We start from the raw sequence: 12704 nt of genomic DNA, 5'->3' as shown, positions 1-12704 counted from the left end.
ACTGGGGCATATAAAGTTTGCAAGTCCAATGGGCCTCTCTTTCCAGTGATGGCCGACTAGGCTATCTTTTGATACATATGCAGCTAGAGTCAAGAGCTCTGGGGTACTGGTTAGTTCATAATGTTGTTCCACCTATAGAGTTGAAGATCCCTTTAGCTCCTTGGGTACTTTCTCTAGCTCCTCCATTGGGGGCCCTGTGATCCATCCAATAGCTGACTGTGAGCATCCACTTATGTGTTTGCTAGGCCCCGGCGTAGTCTCACTAGACACAGCAATATCAGGGTCCTATCAGCACAATCTTGCTAGTGTATGCAATGGTGTCAGCGTTTGGAGGCTGATTATGGGATGGATCCCTGTCTTTTTTTTTTTAAGATTTATTTATTATTATATGTAAGCACACTGTAACTGTCTTTAGACACACCAGAAGAGGGCATCAGATCTCATGTGGTTGCTGGAATTTGAACTCAGGACCTGTAAGTGCTCTTAACCACTGAGCCATCTCTCCAGCCCTTATGCGCTGCTTTCTATAGTTAAATTTAATGTATCTTTTACAAGAACATAAGGTGGACAATCATCCTTCCAGACTTGTACTGTATTGACTCAGTGAAATCTCCCAGCATTCTCCTCCTTGCCCAGAAGAATTTGGAATACAAGAGACCTACACATGGTAGGAAGGGAACATCAGTCTCTCTATACTCTACAAGGAACAACGCTGCCGTTTCTGATTCTGCTGCTCACCTGCTTAGCTGAAACAGCTCAGCATGTGACTTCCAATCTCCTGCTGAAACACCTGCTCCAGTTCCTCCAAGTCCTGAAGCAGGTGTGTGTTTAGCTCTGTGGTGAGGGCGGCCAGCTTCTCTTGCAGGGCATGCCCATCAATCAAGTTAGAGGCTTGGAGACAGGTGAAGAACGATTAAATGCCAAATCGTCTTCAGGAACGATTCTCTTCTCTTCCTGCAAACTGCAAAAACTCTGTTGCCAGATACAAAAACAACAGCTTTGTATAAATCCTGCAATCAATTCCACAACTGCACTCACAAATCTCTTTTAAAAATCCTGTCACTGTGCACGTATGTTATTGTTTTTTATGCACAATAAGGCATGTTTATATGTACGCATTGTTCTCTTAGCAAACCCTGCTGGTAGAGGTTATTTTGGTTCCTGGAAATGGAATGATCTGTAGTGAAAGCCTAAATAAAGTACCAGGGAATGACTAGAGATGGAGTGACCCACAGAACTACAAGAACCTTGAAAAAATTTTAGTAAAACATAATGGACTTGGAATAAAAGGTTGTTAAAGTCCTGGAGTGCTTCACAGAGGCTCTCAGTACACATTTTACAGAAATTGAGGGAACAGATCACTAAATTGTGACCCATACAGATAATGGTGTGTTATTCAAGGCTAAGAAGAAATGAGCTCTCAAGCCACGAAAAAGAATGAAGAAAACTTGAAAGACATTAGTACATGACCGAATCCAATCTGAAAGGGCTGCATACTATATGAGTCCAAATATATGATATTCTGAAAAGGGCAAAGCTATGACGACAATGGCAAGAAAGTATGGATTGTGCAGGTTAGTTTTAACCATCAATTTGGCACAGCCTAGAATTACCTGGGAAGAGAGTTTTAATAAGGGATTACAGAGAGCAAGTTGGCCTGTGGACTTGTCAGTGGGGAACTGTTAATTGCTGTAGGTAAGCTAGTCCTCTGTGGGTGGCACCATCCACTATACTTGAGGGTCCTGAACAGCATAAGGGAGGAGAAGTGAACACAATGCAAGCTATGATGTGGCTGGCTGCTTGAGGTCCTGCCTTGACTTCCCCAAACTGATTAATTATAATTTGGGATTGTAAGCCAAAAAATCTTTTTATACCCTTTGTTGTTTTTTTGTCAGGGAATTTGTCACAGTGACAAACACAAAAACAGGAGATATAGGTGTGTGTATGGGTGTGTGTGTATCTGTATACTATATAAATGACACTATAATGTTGGATACATATGTACATGCGTGTCCAACTCACCAAGAGTGAGCACTAAACTGTGAACTCTGGTTAAGAATGCTGTGTGCTCAGTGCTTCTTCAAAGGGGAAACAAAATACTCACAGGAGGAAATATGGAGACAAAGTATGGAGCAGAGGCTGAAGGAAAGGTGATCCAGAGACTGTCCCACCTGGGGATCCATCCCATATTCAGTCACCAAACCTGGATGGTATTGTGGATGCTGGGAAGTGCTTGCTGACAGGAGCCTGATATGGCTGTCTCCTGAGAGGCTCTGTCAGAGCCTAGCAAATACAGAGACAGATGCTCACAGCCAACCATTGGACTGAGCGTAGGGTCCCCGATGGAGAAGTTGGAGAAGGGACTGAAGGAGCTGACAGGGTTTGTAACCCCAGTGGGGAAAACAACAGTGTCAACAGGCCAGACCCCCTTGGAGCTCCTGGGGATTGGATCACAAACCAAACAGTACACATGGAGGGACTCATGGCTCTGGCCTCATATGTGGCAGGGGATGGCTTTGTTGGACATCAGTGGTAGAAGCTGCCCTTGGATCTGAGGGTGTTTGATGTCCCAGTGTAGGGGATTGCCAGGGTGTGGAGGTGGGAGTGGGTAGGTTGGGGGGCACCCTCCTAGAGGAAGGGGGAGGGGATGTGATGAGGGTTTCTGAAAGGAAGACCTGGAAAGGGGAAAACATTTGAAATGTAAATAAAGAAAATATCTAATAATAAATAAATAAGAATGTTGTGTGCCTATTAATGATACTCTGCTTTGCTTGCAGACAGGAGCAGGTTGCCCTTTTGAGATGCTTCACCCAGCAGCCAAGTCAGACAGATACAGACACCCACAGCCAAACAGTGGATAGAGCCTGGGGACTCTTGTAGAAGAACAGGAGGAAGGATTGACGGCCCAGAATGGGGATCAGAACTCCACAGGAAGACCAACAGAGTCAACTAACCTGGACATTTGGGGCTCTCAGAATCTGAACCACCAACCAAAGAACATACATGAGCTAGACCTAGGCCTCCACGAACATAAGTAGCAGATGTGCAGCTTGGCCTTCATTTGGGTTCAGAACAGCTGGAGTGGGGGCTATTCCAAAAGATGTTGCCTGTACATGGGATATGTTCTTATAACTGAGCTGCCTTGTCTGCCATGGGTGGCCTTTCTCTAAAGCACCTAATCTCACAGATACTTGAAGTGCCCGGGAGGACAGGATACCCAGGGGGCTCCCACCTGCTCAGAGGAGAAAGGGAGGGGAGATGGGGGAAGGATTGTGGGTGACCAGGATGTAGTCAGTGATCAGGATGTAAAGTGAATAAGTAAAAAACTAAAAAAATTTTTTTAAAATGCTGCTTGCATGGAGTCTCGCTGGTTATAGAAATGCACAGGCCCACCTACAGAGATTTTTGGGGGAGGCTTTCTGAGGGGAGGGGGGCAAGAAGGGGGAGGCATGTATAGGAACACTGTTTCCCATCCAGTATGGTTGTGAACCTACAGTATTTCTAGAAAATGGAGGGGAGAGATTAAAATGCAGGAAATGTTACCAAAAGCTGGATGAAAAGACATCCTACCCACATAGCAACAGAAAGATTAGCAGTACCGCTGCCTGCAGTAACCGGCAAAGTGGAAAATGTATTTAATCGACTGGATGTTCCCACTGAGGAGATTTCCAGGCAGGGTGCTAAAAGTGCCACCTGGCTTCTTTTCCGTGCTTACAGTTAAACAGCAGCGGACAAATGAGCTAAGAAGAAGAAAAAACACCGCATATGAAGAAGTCAGGATTGGCTGAAACCCTTGTTCTTAACTCTCCCAAAAGTATCAAATCAAGGGATGAATTTAAATCAAAGGCTAAATCCAGAAGAGAGAAAAATCTTTAGGATCTTTGGCAAAAACCTTAGACATAACGCAGGGAGTATCCAAGGAAAACATTAGTCAATAGGCCTAAATTCTCCAAGCTGAGTCTCACAAACTCCCTCCTTTGAAGAGAATGTGTTCTCAGACCCTGAAAAGACTTCCTCAGTGGCCTTGAAGGAGATCACAGTCAAGTGGGGAGTGTTGCACCTTGAAAGGCATGCCTGCTTGGCTTTTGTATAATGGAGTAAACTATTCATTAGCAACCCACAAACTTTTAAAAGAATTATGTTGTATCAAGAAGACTCAAAAAGATTTTTGTATTGAGAGTACAAAAATGAGAGAGCTTAGGGGCTCCTAACCCCTATGAACAAGAAGCACATTTAGAACATCACTGAACTATGAATTCTGACCTAATGAAAAAAAGAAGGAAAACTTTATGCGGTCAAGGCCTCATACAGATGCCTTCCCAGGAACAAGGATGAGCACAACAAGAGTTGGCAAGGGATATTTGGCTGTGTTTCAGAGCAGTGAGACAGTGGCTCTCATTTTTCTCCTCTGCCTATTCCATAATCCGGAGGTTCTGGGTATGTAGGAAACAGATACCAAGTTTTTGGATCTAGAAGAGCAATATTCAGGAAGCCACACCTGATCTGACTGATGTGATACTATCATAGACTTTGGGATGATGCTGCAATAGCGTGAGACTTGAGGGTCTTTAGGAAGGAGGTTGAGACTTTTTTAAGTAGGGCACACGGTAATCATTGGAGATCAGAGCTTAGCCCTTGGTAATCAGTTCTAAACACAATCTACAATGACCCTTGCCTCCAGGCACTCCTGCCTGGAGCAAGTTCCTATTTGGATGAATCAGGACTACCCTGTATGAGCAGTTCAATATAGCAGAAGTGACAGTCTGTGAGCAGAGGAACAGAGTGTGAGCAGACATTTCAGCTTCTGTCTTGATCTCTCATCTTAATTACTCTTTGGGGTAATGCAGTCATATACTATAGAAAAAACTCAAGCCCAAGGATAACAACCATTGCAAAAATAATTGGCCAACATCCACTGTAGGGGGTTACCTTAAAAATGGGATTTAACCAGCCTTCGTCAAGACTTCAGATAACAGCAACCCCAACTGGCTTGTGACTGGAATGTTGTAAAAATGATCCTAAATTCTTGACCCAGAGAACTATGGAACAGAATTTCTTTCTATAAGAGATGATTAGTACATTAAATCACTAAGGGGATTTTGGGGGTTGGGTTATTTATTACCTAACAAGAGATACAAAGTATAGCAAGTTTTAAAGGTGAGATATGTGGGGGAAGAGACTCTATCAGGGTAGGTAGTTTCTCTCTGTGATAATCAATAGTAAGATCCAGGCCACTTCAGAAAGCAAATGACCCCCAGAAGGAAGGTCATAGTTTGGCAGAGAAGTTAAAAGTGAAGTTTAAACAGTTTGAAATACTCTGGAATTCTTTAATAAAGTTACTGAAATCATTTTAATTCCAGTGTTTACATAAGGATGGTTGTGGGATCAGTCATTCGGTTGAAAGACTTTCTGAGTAAATAATTTACATGTATCCGGTACTTAGACCATTACTCTTACATTAACCCTTGGGACAGCTATCACTAATACCATTTAATACCTGAAGCACCTAATGCATTAAAAAAAAAAAAAAAGTCACCTAAGGTCACAATAGCAGAGTCAGGAATGAAATTTTAGTCTGAGACAATCCCGACTTTTCTTTTTTCTGTCATGTTGTGTAGTGTTGTAGTTTATCTTAAGCGTTTAATGAGGATAAACGTTGCAAGTATACTAGAGCAGCTGATAAAGTAATACTATCAAATCAACTTAAGGAGGAGTTTATTCAGGTTTATGGCTCCAGAGAACTAGATATCCATGGAAGATATGGTGACAGAAGGCTGGGAGATGACATCTCGGGCACACACCAGAAGCACGGACAGTGAGCCGGAAGTGACATAAGAACGTGAACCCTCAAAGCCCACTCCCTCGTGACTTACTTCCTCCAACAAGGTTCACCTCCTAAATGCTTCCGGAACTCCTCAAACACCATCACCAATGCAGAATAAAGCTTTGAAATATCTGTGTCTATGGGGACATTTCTCATTCAAGCCACCATAGATACCAAGTAGGTGTCTTATGATAACTAGCAATCTTATAAAAGAAAAGGTACAGTGTAAATAATGTGAACTGGAAATGTCACAGGAATCATAGAAGGAGGAGATTTGTATGGGCTAAAGAAAGCTTCATGGAGAGGAGGGTGGTTTTTAAGGATACAATTAGAAGAAGAAAGGAGACACTGAACCAAAGAAGAGCTGCTGAACCAATCTCAGCCAAAGCTTTGTGAGCCCATATGTGCCCTGGGACTGTCACTGTGGGAGAGGGTGGGTCTCTGACTCTGTCTGCTCTGTGGCTCTTTTCCTCCTGTTTGATCACAGTGTCCAGCCACAGCGTGGTGAGGGCTTTTGCATTGCTTTCTTGTATCTTGTTTGTTGTGTTTGGTTGCTGTCTCTTGGATTCCTGCTTTTCTGGTGGCAGGTGGAGAGAAAGTGGATTCAGGGAAGAGAAGAGAGTGGAGGGAAATGGGAGGAGTGGAAGGAGGGGAAACTGGTGGGGGTATATTTTATAAGAGAAGAATCTACTTGGAAGAAAAAAAAGGAAAAACTCAGCCAAAGCTGCAAAGTGGGAAGCAGATCAAAACCAAAAGGAAACTGCTTTGCCCCAACAAAAGATCCATATTGGATCCCCAAAGATATGCTGGAAGTAACACTTTGGAGGCTCATATGAGAAGGTTGGGCTTGTGGCTCAGTGAAAAGTCATTAGAGCTTTCTGGACAGAGCAGTGACCCACAGTGGCACTGTTTTGTAGATTTGCCCCTTCAGTTTCTAGTGTAAATATAGCCATCTCTGTCAGCTTTGCAGTTGGCTGCTGGACCTGCTTGGGCAGGAAGCTTACCGTTCGACACTCCATTCTAACGAAATTGTCCAAATCCAATACAGAATTCCAGAGGATTTCACCGTTCAGATAAGGGCTCAGTCTTTCTTACAAGTTCTAGGAGAAGAGAGAGAATGGAAAGACCTCTCGGTCTTCTGCTACCATAGCTTGACTCCATATTACAGAGTCCCAGCACTAACGGAAGGGCACTGTTCACTGATACGGTCACAACCAAACTCACAGATCAGAGTTATGGCCATAGTGTTTCCACACACTTGATTTCTGGCTTGTTTATCTTGTTATCTGATTATGCATTGTCTTACAATGTCACCTCAGACTGGGGCTGCTGGATCCAGACAGGCACTCAAGGAGGATGAGTAAGTCAGTCACTCCCACTTTATCTCTCAGTTCATATGCAAAACTCAAATCCCTGAATCCCTGGCCACTCAAGCCTTCTTCTGAGATAACAAAAAGCAGACTCAACACCTTTAACTGTAAGCTTGGTGATGAATGTAGATCATTCACACGTTCTAATACTTAGTGCGTTCTCATTAAATGCTGTCGTTGTGATTGTTTATATCAGAGAAGGCCTGCTAAATGGCAGGAGATGTCTCCAAAATATAGACTAAGAACATTCCTGTCACAAAATTATTTCAAACCCTTCTTGGTGCCTTAGAACTGAGATTTGACCACCTCTCCCTCACAGTGAATACTGAGCACTGAGTACTATCCGAAAAGGCAAATGTTCACCTCGGGTAGTTACTGAAAGTGAGAATGGATGAGTCAGGTTTCCAATCCACACTGAGCTATACGTGGTATAAATAGCCCTTTCATGTTCGAGGGAGCAAGTCAGAGCAAGGAACTCTAGTAAGGAGAACAGCCGAGTGGTTCTTCCAAAAACTAAAAGGGCTCATGTTGTACCATAAGGGATTGGACTCGCTACATGGAAGACAGTGTGACTTTTGTCTGTTTTGTGCTGTTAATCTAACAGGCAAAGCCCTTTCATACCCTGTCTCCTAGCCTGCAGTGAGATCGTGTGTTTTTAGTATTCATATAAAACTCTAGAGGAGACTATTACTTCACACGAATTCTCTCTGCTGTTCAGAATCAAGAAGGTCCAGCAAGATGGCTCAGCAGGTAAAGGCACTTGCCACCAAGTCTTATGGTCTGAATTTGATACCCGGAACTCACACAGTAGAAGGAAATACCTGATTCCCACCGAGTTGTGCTCTGACCTCCATGTGCACACCAAAAACCATGCACACGTGCATACACACACACACACACACACACACACAGAGAGAGAGAGAAAGAGAGAGAGAGAGAGACTAAGAAATTGAGATAATTCATTTGTAAATAACTACAAGGGAGAGCAGGATAGTGTAAGTTTCCCTGGAGAAACTGACAGGTGACTGTGCAGGGAAGTGTTTTGTGTGCACATGCAATCACTGATCAGCCTCTCGCTTCTTTCTTTTACGTTACAGTGTCTGAGTATCAGTAATGCCTCTGAAGAGTCTGGTTCTTAAGGGTCGATCCCTGAGGAAGGGAACTCCCAGGAGATATTGGGGTCTGTTCAGGAAACTTGGACAACTATACTTAAATAGGTACAGCCAAAGTTGTTTAATGTCTAGTTAATCCCAACTCTCCACTTTTATCACGGTTTAACAACAACCAGTATGTTTTAAATTTGTCATCTTCTGATTCCCAAATCTATCTAAATCCTGAAAGCAGCATTTCATGCTGAGCAACCTTGAACCAGACCACCCCTTCTCCTTTAAGAACTTACTTCCTCCACAGGGGTTCTTTTGTGACACATCTGCCTCTTTTCTTTATGATATTTCTTCCCTTGGTTTCAGTAATAAAGCTGCCTTGGTAACCAAGAAAGCTATGCTATCATCAAGTGTGACCGTGGGTGTTTGTCAGTCATGTGGGAACAAAGAACCTCCTGGAAAGTAGCAGGAAACATGATGAGTTTCCTCTGTAGGTAATCAGCCTTCCTTTGCTCTCTCCCCTGTTGGGGAGCATTGTCCTGACTGTGCACTGCGGTCCTGCACCTGTCAAATTTTCCTCTCCCTCTGTAGCTCCACAGGACTCACAGCAGGACTTCATATGCCTGAGATCTGTAGTCTTCCCACATTGGCTACAGCATCTGACTGGCTCCAAAGCAGAGACAATGGTCAAAGAATGGAAGGTCCTGGGTTTCAAAAGCTGTTTTAAATTACAGGAACTATGTGTGAACAGCAAAGACAATGTTGGGAGCCAGCCCCTAATAAACAGCTGATCGGTCACTCAACAATGACGTGGACATTTGTGATGCATCATCTAAGTGACAGGATGGGAATAGCCAGACTCCATGGAACCAGAGGGTTAGATGCAAGCAAAATTAGCTCCCTGGGACGAGAGGGTCAGAGCCAGGCAAAATTAGCTTGGCTTTCTATCAGGGTAATGACTGTAATCTTTAGCACTCCCTGGGGTGCTTTACAGTCAAGGTCCTGGGGAGAACTGGCCAACAATTAATCTCAGTAGAGGCCTGCCAACCCGACAATAGACAATAACGCTCATTTACTCTATTCTCCTCTGGAACATGTTCTTATGTGGAGCTGCCTGTGAGAATGAGTCTATCACGCCATATACAATGACATTACACCTTCTAATAAGCTGATCCTATGGAGGATTTGATGGCTCATGCTGCGTATAAAAGTGGAAAGTTACGTGGCAGAGCTAGCTATAAAACAGAGCCTTTAACAAGACTGGGAAAATCATGGGTTTTCGGCTACCAAAAGCCTTCCAGCCTGTTAGGGACTTGAAATTCACGAGCAGAAACTAAGCCTAGGGCCGAACCAACTTATATGAAATGTGCTATAAGCACAATAGGGTTTCAGGTTCAAATCAGAGTTCCATAGAGAGAGAGAAACCAAGAAAGCAGAAGGAGTAACTCCACAAGCGTGGTGGAAAATCATTCCCTTCAGCAAGCTTGCTGCCAGTACTGCTCATTTTGCTCACAAAGGAGAGGGAACAATCTCTTTTGTGTACAATCACAAAAATTTTAAACAGGAAAGTATATCAACATAAATAAATATAGTATTGATTTTCCCCAACAAAATAATTAGGGTTGCTTCAAAATGAGAGAAACAGGTACACCAGAGCATCATTGCCTCAGAGATACACCAGGACATCACTGACTCACAGGTACAGAGCTCAGGACTCTCTAGGGATCTCTAGGAACAAACCAGAAGCTAGGAACAGTATTTCAAAAGAAGAAATGAGAATTCTGCCAGGACAGATAGACAAAAAGGCAAACCCAACATTACTTCAATTTCCAAATTCAGACTAAATTCTACCTGCCCTGAAGGCTGCAAAGCAAAACTAAAGGTCTCTACTCTAGAACAAAGCAAACAACCCCACAACCTCATGCTGGGTAAAATTGCCAGGTGCTTTTCTAGCAAGCCTTGAAATTGCTTCCATCAACCACAGCAGTAAATATGTGACATTGGTCAGATACATCCTTTGCCCCAAGATCTTTGGAAAGAATGTTAAGTCAGTAATGAATACGACAAATGAAGGAACTGGTGGTAGGGGTGGTGGGACACAGGGTCTTACGAATGTACCCATTTGAAGTTGTAGCAGTAAAAGACATCATTAAAAACAGCCCCTACTTAAAAACGATAGAGCGCCATCCCGAGCTTTCTGACAATGCTATATGGCTGTGCTCTGCTTCTAAAAATTCTTCTCACAGCTGGCTCTATAGGCGTTTACATTCTGAGTTATGCTCAGCTGTCAGCTAGATTTGCAGCAGTCAGAGAATTCCGAGGAGTCCTCAACCCCAAATTCCAGGACGTGAAGCTAATGCCACTATTTAAATTCGTCTTTTAAAAATAAATGCATGTCATTTAGAAGGTCCCAGTTATTAAAAGGATGGTATTAAAAATATAATGTAAGCAAAAAGGCAGTGATTTTATAACAAATGCAATATAAATATAAATATATATATATATATATATACATATACTGCAATGTCTATGACATATATATGCATCATACTTAATAATGACTCCAGTACCAAAATTTCAAAGACAGTTGGTATTTAGTAAAGTAGAATAATAATTTAATTATTTGCTATTTAGTAGAATAATCTATAAATTAGTAGAGCACTTTGATAAACAATTTTAATAGGCTATACTGATGCCAGGCTCAAGTTCAGATTAATCCACTGCTCAAATATTTGCTGAGCAGCTACTGTGGGACAACACTGCTTGGAACAAAATGGTTAAAAATCCCAGGCCTCACAAAGCTAACACCACAGTGTGAAAAGACAGAAAGAAAAACACATAGCCCTCTCTGTGTGTAAATATGTGTGTTGTGTATGAATAGTATATGTACACGTTCAGGTGGGTATGTGCACTTGTGTGCAGGCACATGTGTGTGTGTGTGTGCACATTCATATGTGGACCAGAGACCAATATTAGGTGTCTTCTTCAATCACTATCCACCTTTTTTTTTTCTTGAGACAGGGTCTCTCACTGAATCTGGACACATCAACTTCACTAGTCTGATTGGCCAATAAGCTCCAGAGGTCTACCTGTGTCCACTTCCCGTGCCCAGCTTTTACAGGGCTGCTATGGCTCTGAATAAGATCATCGGGGTTTTTTTTTATGGCAAGCACTTTACCAAGTGAGATGCCTCCAAACTAAACACGTTTAAAATGGGGAAATAATATGGAATATTTAAAAAGCAACAAATGACAGCAGGGGCTGGTGCCACCTTCTTCCCCTTGACCTTCTTTCCTTTGGGCATCTTGAGGCCAAAAATGTGGTCAATCCTTTGTTTGAGAAAAGGCCCAAGAACTTCGGCATTGGGCAGGACATCCAGGCTAAAATAGATCTAACACGCTTTGTCAAATGGCCCTGCTACATCAGGCTGCAGCAGCAAAGAGCCATCCTCTATGAGTGGCACAAAGTTACCTCCTGCCATTAACCAGTTCACCCAGGCCCTGGACAGGCAAACAGCTACTCAGCTGCTTAAGCTTGCCCACAAGTACAGGCCAGAGACAAAGCAAGAGAAGAAGCAAAGGCTACTGGCCAGGGCTGAGAAGAAAGCTGCTGGCAAAGGTGATGTCCCAACTAAGAGACCACCTGTTCTCCGAGCAGGAGTCAGTACAGTCACCACCTTGGTGGAGAACAAGAAGGCTCAGCTGATGGTGGTTGCCCATGATGTCAACCCCATTGAGCTGATGGCTTTCCTCCCTGCCCTGTGTCGAAAGATGGGGTTGCCCTACTACATCATCAAAGGAAAGGCCAGGCTGGGGCGCCTGTTCCACAGGAAGACATGTATCACTGTTGCCTTCACACAGGTTAACTGGGAAGACAAGGACGCTCTGGCTAAGCTGGTGGAAGCTATTAGGACCAATTATAATGACAGATTATGACGAGATCCGCGCCACTGGAAAGGAAATGTCCTGTGTCCTAAGTCTGTGGCTCACATTGCCAAGCTGGAAAAGGCAAAGGCTAAAGACCTCACCACTAAATTGGGTTAAATGTACACTAAGTTTTCTGTACATAAATATAATTACAATTTTTTTTAAAAAAGCAACAAACATGTCAAAAACAACTCAGTGGGAAGATGGAAGTGGAGCTCTCGTGTTGTTCTAACTAAGGTAGTTTGAGTCAAATGTGTAAAAAAGGAATATAGAGATCTTGTATCTGGGGTCTCTCAGACACTAGTCCACGAAGGAGAGCACACAGGCGCAGATGCAGTAGCTTCTTGGACAGGGACCCTTCTGGCCTTCATCCTCAGCCAGGAGGCAGAGCTAGACCCAGACCTCTGCTCAACTTCCCCACCAGAGGAGAGTTAGCCTCCAGGGAGGGCTCTGACCCTGTGACACAGGTGAGAATGCCATC

General features: G+C 43.3%; 1 pseudogene; it reads left to right on the top strand.

Annotated features, from left to right (window-relative positions):
* Gm9332 (predicted gene 9332) lies at positions 11605-12378 on the top strand (annotated as a pseudogene).

Source organism: Mus musculus, chromosome 3 (genome assembly GCF_000001635.26).
Source record: "Mus musculus strain C57BL/6J chromosome 3, GRCm38.p6 C57BL/6J".
Classification (NCBI taxonomy): domain Eukaryota; kingdom Metazoa; phylum Chordata; class Mammalia; order Rodentia; family Muridae; genus Mus; species Mus musculus.
Note: the sequence above shows the minus strand (reverse complement) of the source record. Positions and strands in the feature narration are given on the sequence as shown.